The 17309-nt window shown below is 43.1% G+C and overlaps 2 pseudogenes; both read right to left on the bottom strand.

Annotated features, from left to right (window-relative positions):
* Positions 1 to 5287: 5287 nt before the first annotated feature.
* On the bottom strand, positions 5288 to 6302 carry LOC111948789 (annotated as a pseudogene).
* A 7597-nt stretch (positions 6303 to 13899) lies between these two features.
* On the bottom strand, positions 13900 to 14914 carry LOC105358605 (annotated as a pseudogene).
* Between the last annotated feature and the right edge of the window lie 2395 nt (positions 14915 to 17309).

The raw sequence follows: 17309 nt of genomic DNA, 5'->3' as shown, positions 1-17309 counted from the left end.
GTCACCAAAGTGACCTTCCATCATTGGACAACCTGCTCAACTGCCTGAACCCCTGCTGCCCATTATTATAGCGTTTATTATTATTGTTTATTATAATAACAATTTAACCAACAATAGTAAAAATAGCAACAACAGCAATAATAATACTGATATAATAATATTAATTGAACATAGATTGGATATTAATTTATTGATTGATTTGAAAATAAAACAAAAATAAATAAATAAATACAATCAAAAGTAAAAGAAGAAAAAAGAATGGAAATGGACACGTGTGTATGCATGTACAATAACCTACATACAGGCATACAGTTGTCAACATGGAACAGTAAAGTACATAATAATAAAACATACAATATTAATAAAAGAAAAAACAGCACTAGTGATAATGATAATAAAATAAATATATAAATAAATATATAAAACATCTTTATATATTAGAGGTAGAGGTTAAGCTTACTGCAGCCTTCCCTTTAAAAATAAAATGAAACATAAAGAAATAAATACGACTATCTCACACCTAGGTGTTGTATGGGTTTGTGCGTCTGGGCCTGTCCTTGGACCGACCCCCACTTGGAACTGGGAGATGCATTTGATCAGAGGCATGCCTTTGATTTTATTTATTTATTTAATTTTCAAAAGGACATTTCATCGATCAAGTCCTCCATTGTATTTGGGGACTTTCTTTGAATAGCGGCTTGTATTTGAATCTGGTCCTGCCTTTGATAGGGTTGTTGTCTTTGAATGCTAGTCCAACTTTGACTATGTTCCTGTCTTTGGACAGAGGCCTGTGTTTGGACGAAGGCCTGTTCTGGAACAGGGTGCTGTTTTTGGACAGGTTCATTTCTTTAAGCTGAGGCTTCTATTTGCATTGGGGCAGGAATTTGGCTAGGCGGTTCTCTTTGGATCAGACGTCGTTTAGGAATCAGAACCTTTCTTTGGATGGGGGCTTGGTTTAGGTTGGAGGAATGTCTTAGAACGCTTGTCGAACTTTGACTATGTTCCTGTCTTTGGACAGAGGCCTGTGTTTGGACGAAGACCTGCTCTGGAACAGGATGGTGTAATTGGACAGGTTCATTTCTTTGAGCTGAGGCTTCTATTTGCATTGAGGCAGGAATTTGGCTAGGCTGTTCTCTTTGGTTCAGGCGTCGGTTAGGAATCAGAACCTTTCTTTGGATAGAGGCTTGGTTTAGGTTGGAGACATTTCTTTGAATGGTAGTCCGACTTTGACTATGTTCCTGTCTTTGGACAGAGGCCTGTGTTTGGACAAAGACCTGTTCTGGAACAGGGTGCTGTTTTTGGACAGGTTCATTTCTTTGGGGTGAGGCTTCTATTTGCACTGGGGCAGAGATTTGGCTAGGCGGTTCTCTTTGGTTCAGGCGTCGGTTAGGAATGAGAACCTTTCTTTGGATGGGGGCTTGGTTTAGGTTGGAGGCATGTCTTTGAACCTGTATTTGGGTAGGGTCCTGTCTTTTAATACAGTCCTTTCTTTGAAATGGGGCCTGTCGTTGACTCTGGTCGTTGCTTTGATAGGTGTTGTGTCTTTGAATGTAAAAGTTTCTTTGAAAGGTACTCTGTCTTTGAGTTTGTTGATGCCCCTGGATAAATGCCTGTTTTTGAACATGAGTATGTGTTTGGTAAGAGATCTGCAATTGGACAGGGTGGGGACTGTGGGCTGAAGCTTGTTTTTGCATTGTCCTGTGTTTTTCCTCTGTGGCCTGTCTTTGGATCTGCCAATGTCTTTTAATAGGGACCTGTCTTTCAATCTGGTAATTCCTGTGATAGGTGTTGTATCTTTGATTGTGGTCCCTCCTTTGATAGGTGTTGTATCTTTGATTGTGGTCCCTCCTTTGATAGGTGTTGCATCTTTGATTGTGGTCCCTCCTTTGATAGGTGTTGCATCTTTGGTTGTATGGCTGCCTTTGATAGGTGTTGTATCTTTGATTGGGGTCCCTCCTTTGATAGGTCTTGTATCTTTGATTGGGGTCCCTTCTTTGATAGGTGTTGTATCTTTGGTTGTATGGCTGCCTTTGATAGGTGTTGTATCTTTGGTTGTGGTACTTCCTTTGATAGGTGTTGTATCTTTGATTGTGTGCCTGGCTTTGGATAAACACCTGTTTTTGAACAGGGCCTTTTGTATGCACTGAAGATTGGATTTTGCCTTGTATCTTATTTTTAACCGGGTCACCTATTTTTAGAAGGGCCATTCTATCACACAAATCATCCATAATAGAAGGGGGACTCATTCTAGGTCTAGCTGCTGAGGTATCAGCCACAGGTGAATTCCAGACAGTTTTAGAAGAACTGATTTGGTCACGAATATTTGCTCTGTAGCTTCGTCTCAACATTTCACTTGTTCTTTCTTCTTTTGTGTACACGGGTTCACTGATTCCTCGGAAACGAGCAAGTAATTGATCCTTGCTAAATTTACGCTGAACCCACTGTTTGGAAGAATTCTTGTCATTGATTGAATCTATGTTTCCAAAACTGAAGGAGAACACATTCTGGGTGTCCACTTGGTTCTTGGATGTTGCCGTTCCTTGGTTTGAAATCACAGCTGGGTCAATTCTTCGGAAGTGAGCCAGCAGCTGAAATCTGCAATCTTTGCGGTGAGCCCAAAGTTCAAAGGATCTCTTTGAATGGATAAAAGAGCAATACTTAAAATGGAAGGAAAAAGCTTTGGCGCCTGAAATCTTGGTCAAAGTTAATTCAGGCATGAATACTTTAGGGTTATTCATCTTTTTGCTTTGATAACTCAGAAAGAACTCAAACAAATTCACTGTGCGAAACGTGGGTCTCTACTGGTTAAAGGTTCACTTAACTGCTAAGTTAGGATTATTTTTCCTGACTTTCAAAGATCTATAAAGGGAAAAATCTGATTTGGTAATATGAGCAAAAATTACATCACTGATGACATCATAGTGTTAGATTATTATGTCAGATGATGATATCAGATGACATGACTAATGATGACATCACTGATCATGACGTAATAAAGACATCAAACAAACAAAAAGACATTTAAATATATATAGATATATTGAACATAGATTGGATATTAGTTCATTAATTAAATGAAAATAAAACAAAAATAAATAAAAACAATCAAAAATTAAAAGAATAAATTAGAATGGAAATGGACACACGCATATGCATAAAAAATAGCCTACATATCCAAAGAAATTCCTTTAGACATGAACAATTTCTGTAACTAGATACAAAACACTGAAAAAGTTTTTATTCTATGACTGTAACAGCACTAAATAATGATGATAGCTGCTCCTATTTGAAGAAGAAGGGAGAAGTGTGTGTGATGGTGGGTTAAATGGTGTTTTTGGTTCTTTCTATATTGTTACATTTTTAATGGATTATTGTTTATTGAGTCACTATTTAGTTTACAGCTTATTGCTTTTAATATCAATTTGGCTGAACAAAAATTTGGATTTCAGCTGAACATTTGGAGATTTTTAACAACAATAAAGAAATCTATTCTATCCCACCACTAATTGATATCCAACAAAAATGTCATTTACAATAAAAACTATTTTCTATTTTTACATATAATTTAGGCACTGTATTCTTTTTAAATCTTCCTAACACAAAGTTTATATCATACAGCTGTGAGGATGGAGAGAAAGACGAGAAAAGAGAAAAAGAATCAGGACAGATGGAGGAAAGAAACAGGCTGGTCTTATGGTGGAATTTCAGGGCAAAGCCAGTTAATACCACGTTTTGAAATAGTATTCTTCATTCAGAGGTGGTTTTACCCTGAATTACTCCCTGTCCCATCACTTTTTAAAATGGCAACTGTTGAACCCATCCTGAATAAACCTAGTTCAGATCCCAAATTATTCATTAATCTCCGTCCAATCTCTAACCTTCCCTTCTTTCATAAATGCTTGAGAAAATAGTTGCCTCCCAACTCAATGATTATTCAGAACATAATAATCTTCTTGAACCTTTGCAGTCTGGTTTCCGCCCCTCTCACAGCACTGAAACGTTAGGTTAAGAACTTGACCCCGGTTCTCTGAAACATGAGTGAGGTATCTCACTATGGGACACGCCCCCTGCGCTGTCCCCCAGAAGTTCTTTTACATTACGCCAGTCTTGACTGGCAGACAGAAGGTGACGTCTGCTCTCAGGAGGCGGGACTTTATCCTGGTATAAGAGCCTGACGCCATCTTTTCTCCTCATTCTAAGTAAGCGCACCCCTTTCGCTCCAGGCAAGGAGGGGGATCTGGTGAGATACCTCACTCATGGGTTAAGTTCTTAACCTAACGTTCTCTTGCAACATTCGTTTCGGTATCTCACTCTGGGATGTAGAGACTCCCGTTTTGCCAGATAAGCTTACCCCGAAGACCAACAGAGAGCAGGTGTAGGTGTGGACCCCACACCTAGCACTGCGTGAGGCACCCCTGGTCTAGTGACATCCAATCTATGAAATCTGATGAAGGTGTGAGGTGTAGCCCAACTGGCAGCCGTGCACACGTCATCCAGAGAAATGCCATGAAAAACTGCCCATGATGATGCCATGAAACGAGTGGAATGAGCGCGCAGGCCCGCCGGGGGTGTTAACCCCTTGCTTTTATAAGCCATGGTTATAGCGCCTACAACCCAGTGTGACAGGCGTTGTTTGGTTATGGGCTTACCTGTGTGAGGAGAAGCCCACGACACAAACAGCTGCTCAGATTTTCTGAAGCCAGCAGTCCTCTCCACATACATGCGCAGCGCCCGCACAGGACACAGTGTGTGAAGCCTCCTGAATCCTCCGTCGAGGAAAAAGGAGGCGGGTTAAATGCCAAAAACTCAATGGGGTGGTAAGGTATGGCAGGGTTGAAAACTTTGGGCGTAAATGCCTGATTCAGTTTCAACAAAACCTTAGAATCCCCTCTGGAGAACTGCAAACAGGACGGGTGAACTGTCAACGCATGGATTTCGCTTACTCGTTTAGCAGAAGCTAGTGCAATAAGCAGAGCTGTTTTAAAAGAGAGCGCTTTGAGGTTCACCTGTCTCAGTGGCTCAAACGGTGCGCACGACAGTGCGTCTAGCACCACCGGTAAATCCCAAGGAGCAACAAGGCTTTTCGACACCGGTCGGAGCCGACGTGGACCCCTCATAAACTGACAAATAAGCGGATGCTGGCCCACTGTTTTGTCATTAAGACCTATGTGACAGGCGGATATGGCCACCAGACACACTTCAATGGTGGAAAAGGACAAACCTTTTTCAATCAGTTCCTAAAGGAACGATAGAATGACTGGGACGGGGCTCTGGAAAGGCACTACGGCCATTTTGCGCACCATGCCTCAAAAACACCCCATTTGGCGCTGTAGGCGGAGCGAGTAGACCGCGCCCTGGTACTCTGGATCGTGTCCACGACATTCTGTGGGAGTCCCGCTGCCATGAGATTTAGCCTCTCACGGGCCAGGCCCACAGAGCCAGGCGTTCCGGATGAAGGGGAAAAATTTCCCCGCGGGCCTGCGACAGGAGGTCCCTGCGTAAAGGCAGAGGCCACGGTTGGTTGTGCAGCATCTGAAAGATGTCCGCTAGCCAGTGTTTCCCGGGCCACCAAGGGGCTAAGAGGATGAGAGACTGTTTCCCCTCTCCAACACTGGTGAGGGTAGGGGCAATCAACTCCAACGGTGGGAACGCATACAGAAGTCCACCCCCAGGGGGGCGCTCTGGTCCGTCGGACAGTAGAACATCTGACACTGAGCGTTTTCCGCTGATGCAAAAAGATCGACCTCTGCTTGACCGTAAATGCTCCACATCTGGGCTACCACCTGGTTGTGGAGCTTCCATTCCCTGTAACGTGGGTTTCCTCTGGAGAGCAGGTCGGCTCCCCGGTTCATTATCCCCGGTACATGGATGGCCCGCAGCGACAGAAGTCGGGAGCTGCTCCACATAATCAGTCTGTGTGCTAGCGTGTGCAACTGCAATGAGCGCAGCCCTCCTTGTCTGTTGATATAAGCCACCACTGTGGTATTGTCGGTCCTGACTAAAACATGGCGCCCTTTCAGGAAGGCTAAGAAATGTTTCAGTGCAAGAGACACCGCCAAGAGTTCCAAGCAGTTTATGTGAACTGATTGCATGTGAGAGCCCCACAGACCGTTCACCATCCTGCCCTCGTGAGTGGCTCCCCAGCCTGTCAGGGAGGCGTCTGTGGTGATCACCTGTCTTGTTTGCACGGTTCCCATGACAACCCCCGTGGTAAGGAAAGAGACATCCCTGCACTTGTGTAGGGCGAGAATGCACGTCACCGAAGCAAGCACCCGCTGGTGACCATGGTGGGTGGGGCTCATGGTTGCGACGGCGGCCTCCTTGCATTTCACAAACCCCCGCGGACTCAGTGAGAGTCCGAAAGGGAGCACTAAAAATCTGTAAATCTTCCCTCGAAAGGAAAATCTGAGATACTTTCTGTGAGGGGGGTATATAGGGACGTAAAAATATACGTCTTTCAAATCTAAGCATACCCCGTTTTGGGACCAGGAAGTATCTGGAGTAGAAACCACTGTGCGCCTGCTCCGGTGGCACTAGCTGAATGGCTCTTTTGTTTTGCAGTGTTTTGATCTCTTCCTGCAAAATGCGTGCGTTTTGCCCCCTGGCCTGCAACTGCAGTATACCATTGAAAAGGGAAGGGGGGGTTGCAAACTGGAGCCTGTAACCTTTGGTGACAGTCCTTATGACCCAGTCTGGCGACCCGCAGTGTCGCCATTGCTGTGTTTTGTCCGAGAGCGGGCAGAGCAGCTTCCGCGTTGAGACACTGGTGGGCGGGGATAACGCAAGGGCTCCCTCCTGTGGCCTCATGTGCAGCCGTGCCGCACCCACTCGGCTTTTTTGTTTTGTTTTATTGTCAGTAAAATTGATTACTGTAACGCCCTGCTTGCTGGTCTTCTGAAAACTAACATTAAGAACCTTCAGCTCCTCCAGAAAAATCCCTGCATTGGCTCCCCATATGCTTCAGGATTGATTTTAAGATATTTCTAACAGTTTTTAAATGTCTTAACGGTCAGACCTTTTAGTAAAATATGAACCCTCGTGGAACCTGAGATCCTCTGGCACTTAACCATTCAACCGGTAAAAACCAAAACCTACGGAGAGGCTGCCCTTCAGCACTATGGCCCCCGTTTGTTGAACAGTCTGCCTGAGGACCTGAGAGCCGCAGAGAGCATTAATGCTTTTAAGAAAATGCTTAAAACCCATCTGTTTAACCTGGCCTTCAGCTCATTTTACTACTTTTATTCTATTATTCATTGATTTAATTATAATTTTGTATTGATTTATCCATTTTACCTTGTTTTATGAATTTGAGGTTATCAATGATTTATTTTAATTGACCTTGTTTCAATGTTTATTTGTTCATTGCTTTTATCAGTATGTCTACTCTTTATTTCTCTTTCATTTTTGTTTAGGGTGCTTCTTCAGTTGTGTCCTCTCCCTCTGGATCGGCTGCTGTTCAGCCGCTGCAGCTCTAGATGGGGACCTGCATCCCCACTTAGCTGTGGTGGAGCGGTCCCCGCCTGTGATGCTGCGTTTGGCTGGCTATGCAGCTGTTCACAGAGAGGGAGGTTCTAAATATTTTTAGCGTTTCCAATAACAAACATTCTGTTTTCGTGCTCAGCCTATTTTCTCATTGTCTTCCCCATCAGTTAGGGGGTGGGAGGTGTGAGAAGTGGAAGGATGTGTGTAGGTACGGGGAGGGGGTTCTTTTAATTTCATGCCTTTTTTTTATTATTTATTTTGGTTTTTGTAAAGCACTTTGTCGTATTCTTTCATAGGTATAGTTCTACAAAATAACAATATGATTTGATTTGAAGACATCAGACTCGCTGAATCCTTACCAGTCTTTGAATCTCTTTTAAAAACATACCTCCATAGGCGTGCTTTTAATGATTTTACTGGTTCTTAAATTTAAACTTATATTATTGATTTTAGTGATTTGACTGATTTTAACCACTATCACTGTTTTGTGTGTGTGCTGTGTTTCATTTTGTCGTACTGTATGCTGCTTTTAATCCTGCTCTTTTGTCTTGTGTTAATTGTTCAGCACTTTGTAATAATGATTTCGAAAAGTGCTATATAAATAAAGTTTAATAATTATGGATTAGATTTATCTGCACTTTTCCAGACGCTCAAAGCGCTTACAGTGTGTCCATTATTCATTCACTCCTCATTCATACTTGGTGATGGTTACCTACTGTTGTAGCCACAGCTCTCCTGGGGCAGACTGACAGAGGCGTGGCTGCAAGTTTGCGCCTACGGCCCCTCTGACCATCACCGGGATCATTCATGCACATTCACACGCCAGTGGAGCCACACTGGAGGCAAGGAGGGTGAAGTATCTTGCCCAAGGACAGAGCGACAAAGGGGCCGCTTGGTCACCAAAGTGACCTTCCATCATTGGACAACCTGCTCAACTGCCTGAACCCCTGCTGCCCATTATTATAGCGTTTATTATTATTGTTTATTATAATAATAATTTAACCAACAATAGTAAAAATAGCAACAACAGCAATAATAATACTGATATAATAATATTAATTGAACATAGATTGGATATTAATTTATTGATTGATTTGAAAATAAAACAAAAATAAATAAATAAATACAATCAAAAGTAAAAGAAGAAAAAAGAATGGAAATGGACACGTGTGTATGCATGTACAATAACCTACATACAGGCATACAGTTGTCAACATGGAACAGTAAAGTACATAATAATAAAACATACAATATTAATAAAAGAAAAAACAGCACTAGTGATAATGATAATAAAATAAATATATAAATAAATATATAAAACATCTTTAAAAGTGACAAGGTAGAGTTTAAGCTTACTGCAGCCTTCCCTTTAAAAATAAAATGAAACATAAAGAAATAAATACGACTATCTCACACCTAGGTGTTGTATGGGTTTGTGCGTCTGGGCCTGTCCTTGGACCGACCCCCACTTGGAACTGGGAGATGCATTTGATCAGAGGCATGCCTTTGATTTTATTTATTTATTTAATTTTCAAAAGGACATTTCATCGATCAAGTCCTCCATTGTATTTGGGGACTTTCTTTGAATAGCAGCTTGTATTTGAATCTGGTCCTGCCTTTGATAGGGTTGTTGTCTTTGAATGCTAGTCCAACTTTGACTATGTTCCTGTCTTTGGACAGAGGCCTGTGTTTGGACGAAGGCCTGTTCTGGAACAGGGTGCTGTTTTTGGACAGGTTCATTTCTTTAAGCTGAGGCTTCTATTTGCATTGGGGCAGGAATTTGGCTAGGCGGTTCTCTTTGGATCAGACGTCGTTTAGGAATCAGAACCTTTCTTTGGATGGGGGCTTGGTTTAGGTTGGAGGAATGTCTTAGAACGCTTGTCGAACTTTGACTATGTTCCTGTCTTTGGACAGAGGCCTGTGTTTGGACGAAGACCTGCTCTGGAACAGGATGGTGTAATTGGACAGGTTCATTTCTTTGAGCTGAGGCTTCTATTTGCATTGAGGCAGGAATTTGGCTAGGCTGTTCTCTTTGGTTCAGGCGTCGGTTAGGAATCAGAACCTTTCTTTGGATAGGGGCTTGGTTTAGGTTGGAGACATTTCTTTGAATGGTAGTCCGACTTTGACTATGTTCCTGTCTTTGGACAGAGGCCTGTGTTTGGACGAAGGCCTGTTCTGGAACAGGGTGCTGTTTTTGGACAGGTTCATTTCTTTGAGCTGAGGCTTCTATTTGCATTGGGGCAGGAATTTGGGTAGGCGGTTCTCTTTGGTTCAGGCGTCGGTTAGGAATGAGAACCTTTCTTTGGATAGGGGCTTGGTTTAGGTTGGAGACATTTCTTTGAATGGTATTCCGACTTTGATTATGTTCCTGTCTTTGGACAGAGGCCTGTGTTTGGACGAAGACCTGTTCTGGAACAGGGTGCTGTTTTTGGACAGGTTCATTTCTTTGGGGTGAGGCTTCTATTTGCATTGGGGCAGAGATTTGGCTAGGCGGTTCTCTTTGGTTCAGGCGTCGGTTAGGAATCAGAACCTTTCTTTGGATGAGGGCTTGGTTTAGGTTGGAGGCATGTCTTTGAACCTGTATGTGGGTAGGGTCCTGTCTTTTAATACAGTCCTTTCTTTGAAATGGGGCCTGTCGTTGACTCTGGTCGTTGCTTTGATAGGTGTTGTGTCTTTGAATGTAAAAGTTTCTTTGAAAGGTACTCTGTCTTTGAGTTTGTTGATGCCCCTGGATAAATGCCTGTTTTTGAAAATAAGTATGTGTTTGGTAAGAGATCTGCAATTGGACAGGGTGGGGACTGTGGGCTGAAGCCTGTTTTTGCATTGTCCTGTGTTTTTCCTCTGTGGCCTGTCTTTGGATCTGCCAATGTCTTTTAATAGGGACCTGTCTTTCAATCTGGTAATTCCTGTGGTAGGTGTTGTATCTTTGATTGTGGTCCCTCCTTTGATAGGTGTTGTATCTTTGATTGTGGTCCCTCCTTTGATAGGTGTTGCATCTTTGATTGTGGTCCCTCCTTTGATAGGTGTTGCATCTTTGGTTGTATGGCTGCCTTTGATAGGTGTTGTATCTTTGATTGGGGTCCCTCCTTTGATAGGTCTTGTATCTTTGATTGGGGTCCCTTCTTTGATAGGTGTTGTATCTTTGGTTGTATGGCTGCCTTTGATAGGTGTTGTATCTTTGGTTGTGGTACTTCCTTTGATAGGTGTTGTATCTTTGATTGTGTGCCTGGCTTTGGATAAACACCTGTTTTTGAACAGGGCCTTTTGTATGCACTGAAGATTGGATTTTACCTTGTATCTTATTTTTAACCGGGTCACCTATTTTTAGAAGGGCCATTCTATCACACAAATCATCCATAATAGAAGGGGGACTCATTCTAGGTCTAGCTGCTGAGGTATCAGCCACAGGTGAATTCCAGACAGTTTTAGAAGAACTGATTTGGTCACGAATATTTGCTCTGTAGCTTCGTCTCAACATTTCACTTGTTCTTTCTTCTTTTGTGTACACGGGTTCACTGATTCCTCGGAAACGAGCAAGTAATTGATCCTTGCTAAATTTACGCTGAACCCACTGTTTGGAAGAATTCTTGTCATTGATTGAATCTATGTTTCCAAAACTAAAGGAGAACACATTCTGGGTGTCCACTTTGTTCTTGGATGTTGCCGTTCCTTGGTTTGAAATCACAGCTGGGTCAATTCTTCGGAAGTGAGCCAGCAGCTGAAATCTGCAATCTTTGCGGTGAGCCCAAAGTTCAAAGGATCTCTTGGAATGGATAAAAGAGCAATACTTAAAATGGAAGGAAAAAGCTTTGGCGCCTGAAATCTTGGTCAAAGTTAATTCAGGCATGAATACTTTAGGGTTATTCATCTTTTTGCTTTGATAACTCAGAAAGAACTCAAAAAAATTCACTGTGCGAAACGTGGGTCTCTACTGGTGAAAGGTTCACTTAACTGCTAAGTTAGGATTATTTTTCCTGACTTTCAAAGATCTATAAAGGGAAAAATCTGATTTGGTAATATGAGCAAAAATTACATCACTGATGACATCATAGTGTTAGATTATTATGTCAGATGATGATATCAGATGACATGACTAATGATGACATCACTGATCATGACGTAATAAAGACATCAAACAAACAAAAAGACATTTAAATATATATAGATATATTGAACATAGATTGGATATTAGTTCATTAATTAAATGAAAATAAAACAAAAATAAATAAAAACAATCAAAAATTAAAAGAATAAATTAGAATGGAAATGGACACACGCATATGCATAAAAAATAGCCTACATATCCAAAGAAATTCCTTTAGACATGAACAATTTCTGTAACTAGATACAAAACACTGAAAAAGTTTTTATTCTATGACTGTAACAGCACTAAATAATGATGATAGCTGCTCCTATTTGAAGAAGAAGGGAGAAGTGTGTGTGATGGTGGGTTAAATGGTGTTTTTGGTTCTTTCTATATTGTTACATTTTTAATGGATTATTGTTTATTGAGTCACTATTTAGTTTACAGCTTATTGCTTTTAATATCAATTTGGCTGAACAAAAATTTGGATTTCAGCTGAACATTTGGAGATTTTTAACAACAATAAAGAAATCTATTCTATCCCACCACTAATTGATATCCAACAAAAATGTCATTTACAATAAAAACTATTTTCTATTTTTACATATAATTTAGGCACTGTATTCTTTTTAAATCTTCCTAACACAAAGTTTATATCATACAGCTGTGAGGATGGAGAGAAAGACGAGAAAAGAGAAAAAGAATCAGGACAGATGGAGGAAAGAAACAGGCTGGTCTTATGGTGGAATTTCAGGGCAAAGCCAGTTAATACCACGTTTTGAAATAGTATTCTTCATTCAGAGGTGGTTTTACCCTGAATTACTCCCTGTCCCATCACTTTTTAAAATGGCAACTGTTGAACCCATCCTGAATAAACCTAGTTCAGATCCCAAATTATTCATTAATCTCCGTCCAATCTCTAACCTTCCCTTCTTTCATAAATGCTTGAGAAAATAGTTGCCTCCCAACTCAATGATTATTCAGAACATAATAATCTTCTTGAACCTTTGCAGTCTGGTTTCCGCCCCTCTCACAGCACTGAAACGTTAGGTTAAGAACTTGACCCCGGTTCTCTGAAACATGAGTGAGGTATCTCACTATGGGACACGCCCCCTGCGCTGTCCCCCAGAAGTTCTTTTACATTACGCCAGTCTTGACTGGCAGACAGAAGGTGACGTCTGCTCTCAGGAGGCGGGACTTTATCCTGGTATAAGAGCCTGACGCCATCTTTTCTCCTCATTCTAAGTAAGCGCACCCCTTTCGCTCCAGGCAAGGAGGGGGATCTGGTGAGATACCTCACTCATGGGTTAAGTTCTTAACCTAACGTTCTCTTGCAACATTCGTTTCGGTATCTCACTCTGGGATGTAGAGACTCCCGTTTTGCCAGATAAGCTTACCCCGAAGACCAACAGAGAGCAGGTGTAGGTGTGGACCCCACACCTAGCACTGCGTGAGGCACCCCTGGTCTAGTGACATCCAATCTATGAAATCTGATGAAGGTGTGAGGTGTAGCCCAACTGGCAGCCGTGCACACGTCATCCAGAGAAATGCCATGAAAAACTGCCCATGATGATGCCATGAAACGAGTGGAATGAGCGCGCAGGCCCGCCGGGGGTGTTAACCCCTTGCTTTTATAAGCCATGGTTATAGCGCCTACAACCCAGTGTGACAGGCGTTGTTTGGTTATGGGCTTACCTGTGTGAGGAGAAGCCCACGACACAAACAGCTGCTCAGATTTTCTGAAGCCAGCAGTCCTCTCCACATACATGCGCAGCGCCCGCACAGGACACAGTGTGTGAAGCCTCCTGAATCCTCCGTCGAGGAAAAAGGAGGCGGGTTAAATGCCAAAAACTCAATGGGGTGGTAAGGTATGGCAGGGTTGAAAACTTTGGGCGTAAATGCCTGATTCAGTTTCAACAAAACCTTAGAATCCCCTCTGGAGAACTGCAAACAGGACGGGTGAACTGTCAACGCATGGATTTCGCTTACTCGTTTAGCAGAAGCTAGTGCAATAAGCAGAGCTGTTTTAAAAGAGAGCGCTTTGAGGTTCACCTGTCTCAGTGGCTCAAACGGTGCGCACGACAGTGCGTCTAGCACCACCGGTAAATCCCAAGGAGCAACAAGGCTTTTCGACACCGGTCGGAGCCGACGTGGACCCCTCATAAACTGACAAATAAGCGGATGCTGGCCCACTGTTTTGTCATTAAGACCTATGTGACAGGCGGATATGGCCACCAGACACACTTCAATGGTGGAAAAGGACAAACCTTTTTCAATCAGTTCCTAAAGGAACGATAGAATGACTGGGACGGGGCTCTGGAAAGGCACTACGGCCATTTTGCGCACCATGCCTCAAAAACACCCCATTTGGCGCTGTAGGCGGAGCGAGTAGACCGCGCCCTGGTACTCTGGATCGTGTCCACGACATTCTGTGGGAGTCCCGCTGCCATGAGATTTAGCCTCTCACGGGCCAGGCCCACAGAGCCAGGCGTTCCGGATGAAGGGGAAAAATTTCCCCGCGGGCCTGCGACAGGAGGTCCCTGCGTAAAGGCAGAGGCCACGGTTGGTTGTGCAGCATCTGAAAGATGTCCGCTAGCCAGTGTTTCCCGGGCCACCAAGGGGCTAAGAGGATGAGAGACTGTTTCCCCTCTCCAACACTGGTGAGGGTAGGGGCAATCAACTCCAACGGTGGGAACGCATACAGAAGTCCACCCCCAGGGGGGCGCTCTGGTCCGTCGGACAGTAGAACATCTGACACTGAGCGTTTTCCGCTGATGCAAAAAGATCGACCTCTGCTTGACCGTAAATGCTCCACATCTGGGCTACCACCTGGTTGTGGAGCTTCCATTCCCTGTAACGTGGGTTTCCTCTGGAGAGCAGGTCGGCTCCCCGGTTCATTATCCCCGGTACATGGATGGCCCGCAGCGACAGAAGTCGGGAGCTGCTCCACATAATCAGTCTGTGTGCTAGCGTGTGCAACTGCAATGAGCGCAGCCCTCCTTGTCTGTTGATATAAGCCACCACTGTGGTATTGTCGGTCCTGACTAAAACATGGCGCCCTTTCAGGAAGGCTAAGAAATGTTTCAGTGCAAGAGACACCGCCAAGAGTTCCAAGCAGTTTATGTGAACTGATTGCATGTGAGAGCCCCACAGACCGTTCACCATCCTGCCCTCGTGAGTGGCTCCCCAGCCTGTCAGGGAGGCGTCTGTGGTGATCACCTGTCTTGTTTGCACGGTTCCCATGACAACCCCCGTGGTAAGGAAAGAGACATCCCTGCACTTGTGTAGGGCGAGAATGCACGTCACCGAAGCAAGCACCCGCTGGTGACCATGGTGGGTGGGGCTCATGGTTGCGACGGCGGCCTCCTTGCATTTCACAAACCCCCGCGGACTCAGTGAGAGTCCGAAAGGGAGCACTAAAAATCTGTAAATCTTCCCTCGAAAGGAAAATCTGAGATACTTTCTGTGAGGGGGTATATAGGGACGTAAAAATATACGTCTTTCAAATCTAAGCATACCCCGTTTTGGGACCAGGAAGTATCTGGAGTAGAAACCACTGTGCGCCTGCTCCGGTGGCACTAGCTGAATGGCTCTTTTGTTTTGCAGTGTTTTGATCTCTTCCTGCAAAATGCGTGCGTTTTGCCCCCTGGCCTGCAACTGCAGTATACCATTGAAAAGGGAAGGGGGGGTTGCAAACTGGAGCCTGTAACCTTTGGTGACAGTCCTTATGACCCAGTCTGGCGACCCGCAGTGTCGCCATTGCTGTGTTTTGTCCGAGAGCGGGCAGAGCAGCTTCCGCGTTGAGACACTGGTGGGCGGGGATAACGCAAGGGCTCCCTCCTGTGGCCTCATGTGCAGCCGTGCCGCACCCACTCGGCTTTTTTGTTTTGTTTTATTGTCAGTAAAATTGATTACTGTAACGCCCTGCTTGCTGGTCTTCTGAAAACTAACATTAAGAACCTTCAGCTCCTCCAGAAAAATCCCTGCATTGGCTCCCCATATGCTTCAGGATTGATTTTAAGATATTTCTAACAGTTTTTAAATGTCTTAACGGTCAGACCTTTTAGTAAAATATGAACCCTCGTGGAACCTGAGATCCTCTGGCACTTAACCATTCAACCGGTAAAAACCAAAACCTACGGAGAGGCTGCCCTTCAGCACTATGGCCCCCGTTTGTTGAACAGTCTGCCTGAGGACCTGAGAGCCGCAGAGAGCATTAATGCTTTTAAGAAAATGCTTAAAACCCATCTGTTTAACCTGGCCTTCAGCTCATTTTACTACTTTTATTCTATTATTCATTGATTTAATTATAATTTTGTATTGATTTATCCATTTTACCTTGTTTTATGAATTTGAGGTTATCAATGATTTATTTTAATTGACCTTGTTTCAATGTTTATTTGTTCATTGCTTTTATCAGTATGTCTACTCTTTATTTCTCTTTCATTTTTGTTTAGGGTGCTTCTTCAGTTGTGTCCTCTCCCTCTGGATCGGCTGCTGTTCAGCCGCTGCAGCTCTAGATGGGGACCTGCATCCCCACTTAGCTGTGGTGGAGCGGTCCCCGCCTGTGATGCTGCGTTTGGCTGGCTATGCAGCTGTTCACAGAGAGGGAGGTTCTAAATATTTTTAGCGTTTCCAATAACAAACATTCTGTTTTCGTGCTCAGCCTATTTTCTCATTGTCTTCCCCATCAGTTAGGGGGTGGGAGGTGTGAGAAGTGGAAGGATGTGTGTAGGTACGGGGAGGGGGTTCTTTTAATTTCATGCCTTTTTTTTATTATTTATTTTGGTTTTTGTAAAGCACTTTGTCGTATTCTTTCATAGGTATAGTTCTACAAAATAACAATATGATTTGATTTGAAGACATCAGACTCGCTGAATCCTTACCAGTCTTTGAATCTCTTTTAAAAACATACCTCCATAGGCGTGCTTTTAATGATTTTACTGGTTCTTAAATTTAAACTTATATTATTGATTTTAGTGATTTGACTGATTTTAACCACTATCACTGTTTTGTGTGTGTGCTGTGTTTCATTTTGTCGTACTGTATGCTGCTTTTAATCTTGCTCTTTTGTCTTGTGTTAATTGTTCAGCACTTTGTAATAATGATTTCGAAAGTGCTATATAAATAAAGTTTAATAATTATGGATTAGATTTATCTGCACTTTTCCAGACGCTCAAAGCGCTTACGGTGTGTCCATTATTCATTCACTCCTCATTCATACTTGGTGATGGTTACCTACTGTTGTAGCCACAGCTCTCCTGGGGAAGACTGACAGAGGCGTGGCTGCAAGTTTGCGCCTACGGCCCCTCTGACCATCACCGGGATCATTCATGCACATTCACACGCCAGTGGAGCCACACTGGAGGCAAGGAGGGTGAAGTATCTTGCCCAAGGACAGAGCGACAAAGGGGCCGCTTGGTCACCAAAGTGACCTTCCATCATTGGACAACCTGCTCAACTGCCTGAACCCCTGCTGCCCATTATTATAGCGTTTATTATTATTGTTTATTATAATAACAATTTAACCAACAATAGTAAAAATAGCAACAACAGCAATAATAATACTGATATAATAATATTAATTGAACATAGATTGGATATTAATTTATTGATTGATTTGAAAATAAAACAAAAATAAATAAATATACAATCAAAAGTAAAAGAAGAAAAAAGAATGGAAATGGACACGTGTGTATGCATGTACAATAACCTACATACAGGCATACAGTTGTCAACATGG

Source organism: Oryzias latipes, chromosome 15 (genome assembly GCF_002234675.1).
Source record: "Oryzias latipes chromosome 15, ASM223467v1".
NCBI lineage: Eukaryota > Metazoa > Chordata > Actinopteri > Beloniformes > Adrianichthyidae > Oryzias > Oryzias latipes.
This window is presented reverse-complemented; position numbering and strand designations above follow the sequence as displayed.